Consider the following 17,301-nt stretch of genomic DNA (forward strand, 5'->3'; position numbering starts at 1 on the left):
TTGCTTCGTTTGTGTTTGGTTGTTGCTCTACTAATTAGTTTCCTCATAGATTCATTCAAGTCGGGAAAAGATTAATAACGAAGGTTAATTCCGCATTATTGTTGTTACCGTTGTTAGTCCGTTTTTCCCATCAGATTGGTATCAGAGCTTGGCTATTGTTGTTGTTGGATTTGTTTGAATGATGGAGGCTAATACAAGTAGAATGGTTAATTTAAATGGTTCAAATTACCATGTTTGGAAAGGCAAAATGGAGGACCTTCTTTATGTGAAGGATTATTATCTGCCAGTGTTCAGTAAAGATAGGCCCGAGGGTAAGTCAGAGTCTGAGTGGACTATTTTGCATCGTCAGGTCTGTGGTTATATCAGATAGTGGGTGGATGATACTGTTTTGAATCATATTAGTGGAGAACCAAATGCACAGGAGTTATAGAACAAGCTTGAGCAATTGTATGCTCGAAAGACAGGGAATAACAAGTTGTTCTTGATAAAGCAGATGGTGAATTTGAAGTACCGAGATGGGGCTCCTTTGTCAGATCACTTGACTGCCTTTCAGGGAATCATAAATCAGCTTTCTGGAATGGGGATCAAGTTTGAAGATCAGGTACATGCTTTATGGCTCCTTGGTACATTATCGGACTCTTGGGAGACGTTTAGAACGTCATTGTCTAACTCTGCACCAGATGGGATTATTTCCATGGAATTGGCTAAGGGAAACATGTTGAATGAAGGGATTAGAAGAAAGTCACAAGGTTCCTCTTCACAGTCAGATGTCTTAGTCACAGAGAGGTAGGGGAGAAGTCAGAGCAGAGGTCCGAGTAATAGAGGGAAACATCGCAGCAGTTCCAGGGATAAGTTTGCCAATGTTGACTGCTACCATTGTGGCAAGAAGGGGCATACCAAAAGATACTGCAGACAATTGAAGAAAGACAACAAGAAGGGTGCTGAAAACAATCAGAAGAAAGATGACAGTGGTAATGAGAAAGCCGAGGTAAATGCTATTACTGATAATTTCCTGATTTGTGGTGATTGTGATGTTATTAATGTTGCCTATGATGATTCGAGTTGGGTTGTTGATAGTGGTGCTGCATGTCATGTTACATCACGTAGAGATTTTTACTCATCCTACACACCAGGTGATCATGGTGATGTTCATATAGGTAATAATGGAAAATCAAATGTTGTTGGTATTGGAGAAGTCTGTTTGAAGTTTGACACTGGAATGGAGGTGGTTTTACATAATGTGAAACATGTTCCAGTTATGAGAATGAATTTGATTTCTACAGGCTTGCTTGATGATGATGGTTACCACAACAGCTTTGGTAATGGTCAATGGAAGCTCACTCGAGGTTCTTTAGTTGTGGCAAGAGGAAGTAAGCACTCTAAGTTGTACATGGCACATCCAAAGATCTTCAAGAGCACTGTTAATGCGATGGAGAATTATGATGTGGTTGACTTGTGGCATAAAAGACTTGTCCATATGAGTGAAAAGGGCATGTCTATTTCGTCAAAGAAGAAGAAGCTATCTGGGTTGGAGAATATACAATTAAAGAAATGTTCTGACTGCTTGGCTAGCAAACAGACTAGAGTTTCATTTAAGATTCATCCTCCTCACAGGAAGGAGAAGATACTTGATCTGGTTCATTTCGATGTGTGTGGTCCTATGTCAACTAGGACAATTAGTGGTTCTCTCTATTTTGTTACATTCATGGATGATTATTCAAGGAAGATGTGGGTGTGCACCTTGAAGACAAAAGCTTAAGTGTTAGATGCTTTTAAGCAGTTTCAAGCATTAGTTGAGAGACAGACTAGAAAGAAGCTCAAGTGTATCCGTTCAGATAATGGAGGTGAGTATATAGGCCCCTTTGATGCTTATTATAGAGAGTAGGGTATTCAACACCAAAAGACTCCTCCAAAGACTCCACAGTTGAATGGCTTAGCAGAACGGACCAACAGGACTCTAGTTGAAAAAGTCAGATGCATTTTGTCTCATGCAGGGTTGCTTAGATCATTTTGGGGTGAAGCTTTGAGTACTGTGGTACATGCACTAAATCTTACACCTAGTGTTCCTTTGCAATTTGATGTTCCTGACAGGGTATGGAGCGGCAAAGATGTTTCTTATGATCAATTATGTGTCTTTGGATGCAAGGCTTTTGTGCATATTCCCAAAGATGAAAGATCTAAGCTTGATGTGAAGACTAGGCAGTGTGTGTTCATTGGCTATGGACAAGATGAGTTAGGTTACAAGTTGTATAATCCAATTCAGAACAAAATTGTGAGAAGCCGAGATGTTATCTTTGTGGAAGATCAGACTTTGAAAGATGTTGAGAAGGCAGAGTCAGCTCCTCATCATATTGATGATCTTCTTGATAGGGTTGAGACCGCTCCTCAACAGACAGATGGCCTTATTGACTGGGATCCAGTTACTCCTCGACATGTTGATGTCGGAGATGGTGTTCAGAATGATGACCAACGGGGTATTGATGATGTTGATGCTCCACAATAGATGGATGAGATTATCCATGAGGAGTTACCAATACCAGATGTTCCACCATTTGTTCCACTTAGGCGGTCTATCAGAGATCGTATTATTCAGTTAAGTTCTAGCTTCTCTCTCGATATACAATTGAAAGATCTTAACAGAATAATATGAATAATGGGTCACGTTTTGCTATCAAGATCTAAATTGGTACATTTTTTTTAACGTTGAGCATATATTGGTGTTGTTTTGTACATGAAACCTAAATTTATACTTTCCTAAAAATCTTAAGGCTATTTTGATACCTTATCCCTAAAGGTGAAGAAAGAATTAAGCCTAGTTCCTAATATTAGTACATATTATTTTGATCTAGTTTTAAAAAATAAATTTATCTTTATCCAAAAAAATCCACTTGTGCATGTGTCAGTTTCCAAAAACATGTCATTATGTTTGTAGTTTTAAAACAGACATCTGTGCTGAATCCCAACTACCGTGCTCTACTTGTCCAATATTGAATGTCTAAGTCGAACCTATTATGCATGCCTACTTATTTTCTTCTTCTGCCTTTCTCCGGCCGAACCAGCACTCATATGATTATTTGAATCACAAAATCCAATTGATATCACCGTTAAAATTAAGAACATCTAAATTAAAAATCGAAACAAAACAATAACCAGTTATACCTGCTCCGGGCGGAGGAACACAATACTCCCAAGAACGATCACATTTCCACACTGATCCAACTTCTTAGCAAACTCAACACCTTCGATTTCGTTTCCACACTCCTCAACACAGATCTGAACGAACTCATGATATTGAATTGAGGTTTCCCGAATCTGCCTAAGCTTCAATTTCAGCTTCTCCATATGAGACAACCTCAAGATTTTCCTGGCTTCTTCAATTGATATTCTGAAACAATTTAGATCTGTAGCCTCTGATTCCTTCACCGGAGGCGAAAGAGCTAGTCCATCGAAGCAGATTCCATCTCCAGTGATGCTTTTGAGTCTCTCCTTCAGCTTCTCCCTGATAGGCATGGAAAGGAACTTAGGCAATTGATCTCCGGTGAAGGAAACGACGGAAAAATCCTCTCTTTGAGGATTCCGACAGGTTGAGATACTCTTTGTGCATGTTTGATTTGGCTGCATTTGGGGGTACTGTGGGTTCTAATGAGGCAGGGGAAGAGATTAGAGAATGTTGAAGAGACACTGCAGTGTAACTTCCTGAGAGACGCTTCGAGAACAATTTACGAAGCGCCATTGATGAAGAAGAAGAAGCAGAGGGCTGAGTTTGAGAGCTTGAAACATTTTTTGGATGAGCTGATGGAGAAAGACGAAGGTTGAGACAACCTTTTATAAGGTAGAAATATGAAAAACAGCAGAGAATCTTTCATTTTCAATTTCAAGATAAATGTTTTTTAGCGTCAGGTGAGAAGAATCAGACCGGTTATAATGTTATATTTCAACGTCGCCCTTTTGTTCTTTAACCATTGAGTGATACCACTAAATTACTTTATTTTTATTGATTAAGGTTCAATTTTTTCAATTTTTAGATGCATGATTTATTTAATTTATACTTTGTTAAATTTGTAATATTTTTTATTTATTTATTGATTTTTAACAGATAAGGATACCCTATGTAAAAGGACGGGTACGTATAATTAAAAAATAAACGGATAAGGATTTGAGATTCAAGTACTCTACCCGTTACCATCCCTAGCATGAATCAAGCCGTGAAATTGAAAGTTACCATCATATAGTAGTATCTGATTGGGCAGTGTACTTCATGCGTAGTTATATTCATAGGGTTTGTAGATTAGGGATGACATGTAACACCCCTTTTTAAAAACCCTAAATATATGGACAAAAATAAATTTCTATTCAATTTATCATCAAATTGATGCTCACAAACCAATAAAATCCTTTATGAAATAAAAGAGTACACTTAAGAACTGATGACTCTAGATACTGGTCGATCCAAATGAGCATCACGAAGCATTTAATGACATTAACCTGAAAAGAAAACTGGTGGAGAGTGGGGTGAGCTTGGGAGGCTCAGTAAGATAGCTAACTATATACAAAGTACAACCACACGCGCATACAATTCAGTTTACATGCATTTAATAATTATTAGTTATCAAGCAACACATCCAATACTTAATGAATTACTATTAATTTATTCAAGGGCCCTGCTTACTCTAGTCCAGTAATACTCAATGGTTGCTTGGCCATAATATCCATATCATGGGATACCCTGTCGTAACAAATACCCGGTATCCCGTTTTCTATCTCTAGATACCCTATCGTAACAAATACCCGGTACCTTAACACCCTGTCGTAACAAATACCCGGTGTTTATATTCATTTTTTCTCATTTCAATCGCAACCATTGAATATACTATCCCAGTTAAGCTTTCTTAATCTCTTACATTTTCCATAATCAAAATTTCACATCTCATATCATTATCATCATCATTCTCAACATATTTATACCAACATGACTATTGTCAATGTACCAAATACACATGTTAAACACGAAGATCAAACCAATAGACAATTTATCTCAACAAATCAACACAACAACAAACATACAATTAACTCACATTCATTACAAGTATAACAGATAATTAAATAGACATATGAACAAGCAAACAAGGAACTTTGTATATAATTAACTACTTACAGCATTCTGAACGATAGACTACCGAATACACGATCGTCGAACCATGAACCGCTTGACCATCGCATCCTATATAATTTATTTACTAACTCATTAAACAAACACCATAAACGTGATGATTAAGTAATAATTGAACCATTTTCAACAGATCCATAATCCACTTTATTAAAAATAAAGATTTTGATTATATATATAAATGGGTTAAATTTCCAAAAGCTTAAAATTCTTCACTGTTAACTCTCAATAATAATAATAATCATATGGATGACAAAAACGATTTAAGGAATAAAACCATTCAAAACTTTCATAACTTTTAACGGGAACAAAGCCAATTAATTAATTATTGAATGGTTCTTATATATATATATATATACACTTGCAAATATTCAAAAAATAGCAAATTCTTGATAAAACCAAGAGAAAAAGGTAGGTATAGAACCTGGAAAAATTGAGTTGCTGTGATTCTTCAAAAAGAAATTGCGGCTCCCATAAAAAAAAGTTTAGGGTTTTTTCTTCTCTTCTTACTGTCTATAACCGCCTATTTATATGGAGTCTATTTAAATTGAAAATTACTTTTACACCCCTAAATTATTATTCAAAAATATATGTCATAAAGAAGCTGTTAAAGATTATGGGTCGAACACACCCAGACTCATCAGCCCAGCAACACACAACTAAGCCCAAAACTCACCAGTCCACAATAGTTTTATAAGAAGACTCCTAAACACCCAATTGAGAGGTCCGCTACTTTCTCTCTACATTTAATTTCGTCTCTCTCTAGACTTGGTTACTGACTTGGTCGTTAGAGTGTTCTCAGGGACCATTTCATATATTTCAATTATCATTAAAAGTAGGTATGTGCAATTGTCACTCTTGCAAAGCACGCAACCTTAAAATTCATAGTATGATTCTTATCATAAGAGTACTACAATTATCTACTTTTGCAGGACAGAGTACAAATTCAAATGGAGCTAACTAACACTCGTCTCATCTTCCAAGACTGTGTCTGTTATCATAGTATTAATAAACATTTAAACCATTACACATACCTATCTAAACTAGTTATTTAAATTTCACTTTAAACTTAATATCATATTTTTATTACATCATATCACTCTTCAATATCTAAAACATATCAAATAATAATTATCATAAAGGTAAAAAGAACATCAAGTTTAGCTCCTTACTACCCGTATAGCAATATTTCCAAATGGTGGAAGAACAAAGAAAATAAAACCACCATTAACTCAAATTCCATATAATCATAATATTGTTATATTAGTAGAATTAAAAATCGCTGTCCTCATTTCCAACCATATAGTATACATATAAATATATCCCCATTTCAAAATCAACTACATAAATCACGTTTGGACACCATATAACTAAAATATTGATACCAATTACAAGCTTAGGATAGAAAAAAAAAAACTAAATAACAATAAACATTAAAATCATGAAGTTCAGTTCTAGGAGAACCAGTAGCTAAAACTCTTGGAATATAGTGGTATGGATAGTCATAGTTAACATAATCATTACACTCATAATTAATCAACCAACAAAGAGGTTCTTCTCTAGCTAAACTAGAAGGAATGAATCCCGGTAAACAAGGTACAAACCTTAGGTTCTCAAAGAGAATAATATTTGATAGATAAAAGTTGCCGTCATTCTTGCAAAATGAGGGTTTAAATACTTCCCCTTAATGATAACAAAAGACAAGGATTACCCCTACTAGGGTTACAATAAGGCTATCCTTAAAAGGGTAAAATAGGTGATACGCCCCGACAAACGGTACATTGGTACAGGTACGGATTGTCAGGGTTGTTGGTGAATTACTTCGGGGGGAAGTAAACCTAGAGATCCGCCCGAGGTAGATGTTGAGACGCCTCCTTGCGTACTCCTAGATTCTCCCCGCTTGCTTGTCTTGGGGATCCGCCCTCCTATTACTTGTCTTGGGGATCCACCCTCCTAGGTATAACCTCCGTGGGTCTGATGTCTGGGGATTCGCCATATCGCCTATGATCTGTGATTTCAGTTAGGATGTCTGCATCATTCTCTCCTTCTTTAAAAGAACTCGGCACCGATTCGTCCTGTTTGAACTCCAAAGGACCAAACTTTTCTTCACTTAATGTAGGTTTCGAAAATCACAATAAGGGGAGGGGATTAGCTTAGTCGAAATTCACACATTAGGGGGTATATATAATAACTTGTATCTAAACCCTAGTTAGATTGGAATAGGTTACTTAATAGGAATTCAATTCGGAATAGGATTCCTAATTATTATCTTATAATATATCTAATATATTTAGGATAATAATAAATAACCTAATTGGATAATAATAGGAGTATATTAATCTAATTAAAACTCCTAATTTAATTATCTCTCTTAATTAATTTAATTCACAAACCTAATCAAATTAGGATTAAGGGAATTAAAATAATTCCTTACTTACTATATACAAATTTCGGCCACAACTAATTAAATGGGCATTATTAGGCTCATTTGGGCTTCCATCTATTAATGACATCCATCTCTCTTTTGGTTCCAAGTCTTATGTGTGATCCATTAGGTTCTTACTACTTCTGGCCATATGCAACTATTAAATTAATTTCTTCAAGAATTATATTTAATCCTTGCATACCGGAATGATGTACTGAGTATTTATTGGCAAGTTTGTAATCATTCCCCCAGAGTCCGTTAAGAAGACAGGTTGATTCTGTCGTTAACCCTTCCGTATTAGTTACAGTATAATTCGATCCTTTATCAACGACATCCTTGAACTGAATCTTATGATTATGGGTGATGTCAAGTCACATATAGCGAGACGTTCATTTTACTTGTACAGGCCGAGTCAACTCAAATAGATAGGTTAAGTGAAATCTGTATTTCTACTCTTAAGATATCACCTTGCAAGGATTTAGAGTCGAGTCTTCCACAAGCGATCCTTGGATGTATCTCCCATTAATCGGGAGTGATAAATGCTCAATCCAATGTATAACTACCCTAACATTACCTCCTGTGACACCCAACCTTTGCAGTTCACACCCCTGAGTCATCTCTGTTAAGGATCGTGGGACCACAGGATCAAAGTCTCACATTCAGTAATTCAGGATGACCAATTAACATTCCTTTGAGTCTGAGGATTAGTTATACCTATTAATACCAATGAGATGAACAGGTGACAAGGAAGAATCTACCCATCCTGTTATCTCAAATCGGATCCCCAATCCTAATGAACGACGTTTCATCGGATCTATGTAACTGTCCAGATATCTATATATATGAAGCTTGTGAGATCAGCTTTCTGTCGGACAGAAGACATTGTTACATACAAGTCTCAACAGTGATATATCAATCCTAAACATATCACTTGACTTGGGGTGGTTTTAAGTTTATTAGTTTATTATAAAGTTTTGTCTCACTTCATGCTTGTATGAACACTTTATAATCACTTTAAACAAACTTACGGATTTCCTTTTATTAGACTTTATTTAGTGCTTAAAAGGGATTGCTTTTATATAGTTATAAAACATATATCTCATTAAAACAAATGATATAAAGAACAATTCATTTACATTAAGTTTGTATCCTGCAACAATGGTCTATAGGACACTAAACCCCAACATGTCACTCTACGATTGGCATCGAACAGAGTGCTCATTAATGCAGGTAATCATGACGGCACGCAGAAGCTCAAAAGCCCTAAAGGACTTTAAGGGAACTTTGGGGGGGGGGACTTCTGATAACATTGAGATATTATCCCGAGGACCAAAAGGGATATTCACCTAAATAACGCCGCGTATTGATCCTCGAAAGAGATCCGACTGGCGGATCACCAAGGTCCCATCAGAAGAGACCCGCCAGCGAACCTATGAGGCGAATCTCCTTGAACACACTCATTCGCCATTAGAACGGCTGGGCCGACCCGGCCATAAAGACCATTAATGAGATATCAATTAGCTAACCGCCGGCTTAAAGGTAACTTGTAACCGCCATTAATGGAGACTTTCTAGTTATTGAAAGTTACAACTTTCTAGCTATATATAGCCCACGTCTCAGGCTATCAAGGTACACATTCATTTTTACCCTTTGTCAATTCAATTTGCCCTCTTGATCTTCCTTACTGACTTTGGCATCGGAGCTTCCCCCCGTCGAACCCAACGACGCCCCCACAGGGACGGAAGTTAATCAGAATTTCTCCGCGTGTCATCAAAAGGCAATAAGACATTAATTGCACATGAAATAAAGAAAATATTATTAAATAAAATGTATTAGAAAGTCATCTTAGATAAATCGGTGTAAACATTAACAGAAATATCTCCTTGTCCTGATGGTATAGTGACTCACCTTGAATCTCATTGTAATGTGTTCGATTCCCCTTTTCAGCAAATTTTCTAATTAATGAATTTAATTAAATTTGAACAACCATAATGTCAAAATGTATGCAACTTTTATTCATATGAAATAATAATATTAATGGAAACAAGAATACGAACCTTAATTGCAATTGAATCAATCAGTGTTGGCAAATATTTTTTCCCAAGTTTCCTTATATTTTACTCCTTAGTATAAGACGTCTTCCTTTATAAATTAATGAGCACGTTTCATATGGATGCGTTCTGATTTGCATTTAATGTATTTGTGAAATTAATGCATTCGAATTTTGAGGTAAGGGAGCAATTAATTAATAGTAACACCAATTGATTAACAAACCAAGCTAAGAAAACCTAAATAAAATACTACTACTATAATTAGTTTATCTACAATTATGTTTTCCTCCAACCATACTAGCTCTTTGACTTAAAATTTTTTATTTTTTTTATTGAATATGAGGAGGGTATAATATACATTTGATTATTTTTTTACATGAACTTATATATCGAGATCTTGACCTCAAATTAAAATAAATAAAGTATTATTAAACAAAATAATTATTAAATAATTATAGAACATAATCATCCAAATAACGTGCTGATAAACCATATGGACTTATATATCGAGATAATGATTATAAAGTATTTAGTCACATTACGATACGTTAAGTCCGACAGCGTTAGGTTACAACAAGGTTTTAATGACCTCAAATCAAAGTTTTAAAAAATATATTATTAGATAAATGATCGATAAAATAAATATAGAACACAATCGTTCGAATAACGAGCTGATAAACCCTAGTGACTTTTGTATGGAGATCATGATTATTACTTAATTAGTCACACCAATATACGTTACGTCCGGTGGCATTAGGTTACGATAAGCTTTTATGACCTCAAAATTTTTTAAAAAATATTATTAGATAAATGATTGATCAAAATTATTGGGATAACGAGCTGATAAACCCTAGGGACTTTTGCATGGAGATCGTGATTATTACTTAATTAGTCACACCAATATACGTTACGTCCGATGGCATTAGGTTACGATAAGGTTTCATGATATCAAAATAAATAAATAAAATATTATTAGATAAATGATTGATCACAATTGTTCAGATAACGAGCTAATAAGCCATAGGGACTTTTGCATGGAGATCGTGATTATTACTTAATTAGTCAAACCAAGATACGTTAAGTCCGATGGTGCTAGGTTACGATAAGGTTTCATGACCTCAAAATAAGTAAATAAAATATTATTAGATAAATGATTGGTCACAATCGTTCGGATAACGAGCTGATAAGCCTTAGGGACTTTTGCATGGAGATCGTGATTATTACTTAATTAGTCAAACCAAGATATGTTAAGTCCGATGGTGCCAGGTTACGATAAGGTTTCATGATATAAAAATAAATAAATAAAATATTATTAGATAAATGATTGATCACAATCGTCCGGATAACGAGCTGAGAAACCCTAAGGACTTTTGCATGGAGATCGTGATTATTACTTAATTAGTCACACCAATATACGTTACATCCGGTGGCATTAGGTTACGATAAGGTTACATGATATCAAAATAAATAAATAAAATATTATTAGATAAATAATTGATCACAATCGTTCGGATAACGAGCTGAGAAACCCTAGGGACTTTTTGCATGGAGATCGTGATTATTAATTAATTAGTCACACCAATATACGTTACGTACAATGGCATTAGGTTACGATAAGGTTTCATGACCTCAAAATTTTTAAAAAAATATATATTATATAAATGATTGATAAAATAAATGTAGAACACAATCGTTCGAATAACGAGCTGATAAACCCTAAGGACTTTTCTATGAAGATCGTGATTATTACTTAATTATTCACTCCAAGATACGTTAAGTACGACGGTGTTAGGTTACGATAAGGTTTCATGACCTCAAAATAAAAAAAACAATATTATTAGGTGAATATAGAATACAATTGTTCGCATAATGAGCTTATAAACCCTATGGACTTTTGCATGTACCTAGTGATTATTACTTAATTATTCACGTTATGATACGTTATTTAAACCTATGCAAGGAAATAAAACCTTTTTTTTATATAGAAGTCAATAAGACATTAATTGCACATGAAATAATGAAAATATTATTAAACAAAATGTATTAGAAAGTCATCTTAGATAAATCGGTGCAAACATTAACAGAAATAGCTCCTTGTCCTGATGGTATAGTGACTCACCTTAAATCTCATGGTAATGTGTTTGATTCCCCTTTTCAGCAAATTTTCTAATTAATAAATTTAATTAAATTTGAACAACCATAATGTCAAAATGTATGCAACTTTTATTCATATGAAATAATAATATTAATTAATGGAAACAAGAATACGAACCTTAATTGCAATTGAATCAATCTAATCTATATATATACTAAATCTGTATTATATATTGCTGATGTGTCCTATTTTAAGAGCATCCTCGCTGACATGTCATTTTTCTAATAAACCTTCCCCTTCTCCCATTTATCGTCGCATTTCAGTTGTTTTAACACAGTTCACTTCTCTCACCGACCAGTTTTATACTTCTTGGTTGAAACTTCTCTCACCTATTTCTTCTCTCCCACTTATTCAATCTCAATCCATCTCTCTCAACTGCTCTCTACCTGGTTCGGAATATTCTGTCCGGAGAAAATAATGGTGGTTGGGAGAAGATTAGTTCACGAAACGAGATTGACAGATGGTTCTGCTAGGCGACGGCCAGAAAATCCACAGGGAGGTATTTCTTTGTTTTCACTTGAACGATGGTTCGACTAGGCGGCGTCCAGAAAATCCCTAGGGAGGTATTTCTTCGTTTTCACTTTAATTTGTCTGTTGAGCTTTCCTTTTTTCTCGATTGTTCACTTTAATATGGATTCAATTTAGCGGTAAACGAAGATTATTTACAATCTGGTGGAAGAAAAAAAGAGGGCGGAGCTTTATAGTTGTTTGAAAGCGCCTCTCATGCCCGAATTCATAAATACATATGTAAGGTTTGCTTTCTCTTCCAATTTTCATCTGCCCTTTACTTGCTATCTTTTTTTCAGTGATTTCATCTTCCTCTGTTTTTTTATTTCTCAACATTTGATCAATTTCTCTTACAGGAAGGATACTGGACCTTAGTTTTACTGGATCTGGGTTTCGAGGTAATTTTAAAGATTGTGCTATCCTTTTCAATTCTTTTATCTATCATACATACAAGTGAAATTCATTAGTCAGATATTTTTCATTTAGATTTCAATTTCGGTTTTCTAATTCCATTCTGATCGTAGACATGATTTAGTAGTATTATTGCTCATGATTTCTTCATATATTATTTACCTATTGTTACAATTCAAGATGAATTTTTGTGCAGTCTGAAGACATTGTAGCCTGAACTTTACATTACACCACCAAGTTTCTCAATATTCCATTGCTGGTTAGTCAAATGTGATCCAGTTATAAATACTGAGAATTTCATTCTGTTTTACTGTTGTAATTTTGAAACGAGTCAAAGATGCATCATAGTGTGTCCATATAGATTGTTTGCTCATTTGGGTAAGTGAAAGGAGATTAGTGGGATGAGTTATTTTATAGGATTAATGGCTGATGTGTGGCCTCCATCTTAACTTTCTATGGGTAGTTAGGAGGTTTTTTCACCTCTTCAAGTGTGTTTTCATTTTGAGTATTTGTGTTATTTGATTATCCCCATTATGACTCCCCACTATTACTCATGGGAATTCGATCTTATTCATTGGTATTCTCTTTTATAGGATTAATGGTTGATGTTTGGCCTCCATCTTAACTTTCAATGGGTAGTTAGGAGGTTTTTTCATCTCTTCAAGTGTGTTTTCATTTTGAGTATTTGTGTTATTTGATTATCCCTATTATGACTCATGGGAAGTTCGATCTTATTCATTGGTATTCTCTTTTTATCTTCTACAAGCATTTTAAAATTAATAATTATTCGGCCATCTATGTTCCTGTCTGTGAACGGTTTCTACCCACGTTGCTTCCTCTTTCTCATCTCCCTATATTGATTCAAATAACCAGTTTCTTATCAACTGAATGCTTCTCACTTCTCATAGTGATTCCCTTAGACTTTTCTTCTTCCTCCTACATCGAGTAATGATTTCCCATTTCCCATATATATAGATCATATTCTATCTACACTTATTTTCTTCCTCCACCTCGCCTCTACTTCCTCTCTTATGGCTTCTTCTTCTTTGATTGTCGTTGTTTGGATTGTGTCGATTGCTTTCTGGTGAGTTTTTTCTTTCAGTTTAGTTTTACATATATGTTTCTGATCTTCAACTGAGATCTTATTTTATATATTTGCTTAGGTGGGTATCTCTCCAATTATCAATTAGTCTACGTTGGGTTCTGAGGAATTCGTCTTTCTATGGTTAAGCAATTTCATATTTTTTGTTAATTTCTTTTGATTTTTTCTTAACTTTTTAATTTGTTATGCTGAGTTTTTGTTTCTTTGGGCTGTTAGTTTCTTTGCTTTCTTCCTTCTATATCATTTTTAGCCTCTTGTGAATGTCATGGCCACAGATTAAATATAATTTTGAACTTTCCTGCAACCTTGGCATTTTATGGGTTTTATAATTTTCATTGTTGGAAAATGATGTATTAGTATTATGAATGCTTTGCTCTATGGTCAAATATATTAATATATGTTTCCTGTTTTTATTTCTTACTATAGAAAAATCCTAATTTTAGTTTAGGGTATGTTGGATATTGACCATGTTACTGAAATCAATTCATTTCATAAAAATGAAAGCTTTTATGGGTTTTGTAACGTTTGGGGATACTCATTCTTCTATTGATGTTAGGTTTCTCCCATGCTTGCTCATTTCTATTAGAGGTAAGAATATTTGGGATATTTTTTTTGGGGTTTATGTTTTGCTAATCTATTATTCTAATGGTTTTTAGGTTTTTGATTTTCCTAATTAAGATAAGTACTCTGTTCTTTCCTATCTAACCGTAGCCTTTACTCTCATTTTTTAGTAAGTTGTTTCTAGGTTTCTTCTAATTATCAATGCTTTTTTTGCTTTGATTTATTTTAGCTATTTTTTCATAATCGAGCATATGATTTCTGAATTTGTTAATGTTTAGAATACATATTCTAAAGCTTGGAATTGGGGATGGTAAAGTCTCAGAAATGTATACTTCCTTATATAAGTATTATGAGACAACAATCAGGGCTTTCAAATTATGCATTTTCATTTGGCTAACAATTTTTTATTCAACCAAAGTTAATTCTGATTTACATCTGATTTTTTGAACTATGATTTTCCATTCGCGACCATTATGAAGATGAGCCATTTCCATGTCTCTCAATTTTGGACCCAACTCCCTAAACTATTTCAGTTTGACGAAAATCTTATATATTCTTGCTATAGCAGTTGATTCTCATTCACTTTATTATGACGAATTTCAATATTTCTGTTTCTTAGACGATGTGGACATGAGCTTAATGTAGATAAAAGAATTTGGAAATATTTTTTAAGACCATAGGATTCCAAGGTTATTATTCATTTCCTACCACATTAATGCAAGTAAAAATGGAATTAAGCAGCAGATTTCTTCATCAAAAGCCAATCTGTGTCGTATTTTAATATTTCTAGGAATCTTATTTTCTAGATTTTTATGGTTTTATGCATTTGGTGTATTAGGGGCATGAATTGAATTGGGTATATTTTGGATATGACTTCCTCAACTGGAGAGCATAGATTAGCTTTGTTGGGTATCATATTTTGATTGGCTTCTAGAGACAACTTCTGCCTCACGAATTCATGATTTTTCAGTTATCAACAAGGTTTAATTGGTCAAGGCCAAGAAGTGCAAGTGATTATTTCAAATTTAACACTTGCATAGGAGATATTTTATCACTGCGAATGGATTGCAATCATAGTATAGGAAGAGACATGATAGTGAGCCTTCAGTCTCAGGACTTTACTATTGTATTTAACTTTTTTTTTTTTGTGTTTGTCTTGCTAAGATAGTTAATTTTTTTATTGTGCATTTGATAATACTGATTCATCAAAGGTCATTGATCACTCATTTGCTATTCCTGTCGATGAAAGATAATATCAGTATAGTATAGTGCGAGGTGCTGCATCAGAAAATCAGTTACTTAGTAAACCATATATTGAGCAATTCTTCTTCAGTGATCTTTCTCGAATAGCTCTTATTCCGCTCTCTACAGTTGTTGTTGGAGCTATCAGATTTCTAGGGGCGAGAACACTAAAGCTAACGAAAGTTGTGTAGAATATGTGATGTATGCTATTTCTATGTGGTTTCTTTAGTACTGGGGTTAATTTTAGTTTAGTAATGCTGATTGGAAATGCTTCTTCTACTATGATTCCTCATCCTCATATAATTCTTTAGATTATTTTGTGCTTTAAGGGGAATCAATGTTGATTAGATCTATTGGACATGTAAAACATGCATGCAATAAAGATAAAAAGTAAGTGAAACTCTATTGTTTACCATATAGGTAAAATTAGACTATTTAGTAGTACAATAGAAAATAAATTAAAAAATTATTATACTAAATTATTATACTTAAATATTCATTAGAGAGTTTTAATCTGTAAATTTCTTTTTTTATTTGAAAATTTTAATTTATAAATTTCTACACATTTACATAATGGTGATAAAACCAAATAAAAAGCCGTGCAAAGCACGGGTCCAAAACTAGTATCTTTCTAATTGTATGAATGATGGTTTACCTTGTTACGAATTCCGGTATTATAAAACAGTAATTATTCGTAGATCTATTGGTATAACACATCCTCATGAATCTGTGGGTTAGTGTTTCGAGTCCCTTTATTGGCAAATATTTTTTCCCAAGTTTCCTTATATTTTACTCCTTAGTATAAGACGTCTTCCTTTATAAATTAATGAGCACGTTTCATATGGATGCGTTCTGCTTTGCATTTAATGTATTTGTGAAATTAATGCATTCGAATTTTGAGGTAAGGGAGCAATTAATTAATAGTAACACCAATTGATTAACAAACCAAGCTAAGAAAACCTAAATAAAATACTACTACTATAATTAGTTTATCTACAATTATGTTTTCCTCCAACCATGCTAGCTCTTTGACTTAAAATTTTTAATTTTTTTTATTGAATATGAGGAGGGTACAATATACATTTGATTATTTTTTTACATGAACTTATATATCGAGATCTTGACCTCAAATTAAAATAAATAAAGTATTATTAAACAAAATAATTATTAAATAATTATAGAACATAATCATCCAAATAACGTGCTGATAAACCATATGGACTTATATATCGAGATCATGATTATAAAGAATTTAGTCACATTACAATACGTTAAGTCCGATAGCGTTAGGTTACAACAAGGTTTTAATGACCTCAAATCAAAGTTTTAAAAAATACATTATTAGATAAATGATCGATAAAATAAATATACAACACAATCGTTCGAATAACGAGCTGATAAACCATAGTGACTTTTGTATAGAGATCATGATTATTACTTAATTAGTCACACCAATATACGTTACGTCCGGTGGCATTAGGTTACGATAAGCTTTTATGACCTCAAAATTTTTTAAAAAATATTATTAGATAAATGATTGATCACAATCGTTGGGATAACGAGTTGATAAACCCTATGGACTTTTGCATGGAGATCGTGTTTATTACTTAATTAGTCACACCAATATATGTTACGTCCGATGGCATTAGGTTACGATAAGGTTTCATGATATCAAAATAA

General features: G+C 33.8%; 1 long non-coding RNA gene across 1 annotated transcript; it reads left to right on the plus strand.

The window, feature by feature from the left end:
- The first annotated feature begins 12,103 nt into the window (after window positions 1–12,103).
- On the plus strand, window positions 12,104–15,697 carry LOC136224439 (uncharacterized). Its single transcript, XR_010686425.1, has 4 exons — window positions 12,104–12,361; window positions 12,444–12,550; window positions 12,662–12,703; window positions 12,913–15,697. It is a non-coding gene; the product is annotated as an uncharacterized lncRNA (long non-coding RNA).
- Window positions 15,698–17,301: the final 1,604 nt, after the last annotated feature.

This window comes from Euphorbia lathyris, chromosome 3 (genome assembly GCF_963576675.1).
Source record: "Euphorbia lathyris chromosome 3, ddEupLath1.1, whole genome shotgun sequence".
Lineage (NCBI taxonomy): Eukaryota > Viridiplantae > Streptophyta > Magnoliopsida > Malpighiales > Euphorbiaceae > Euphorbia > Euphorbia lathyris.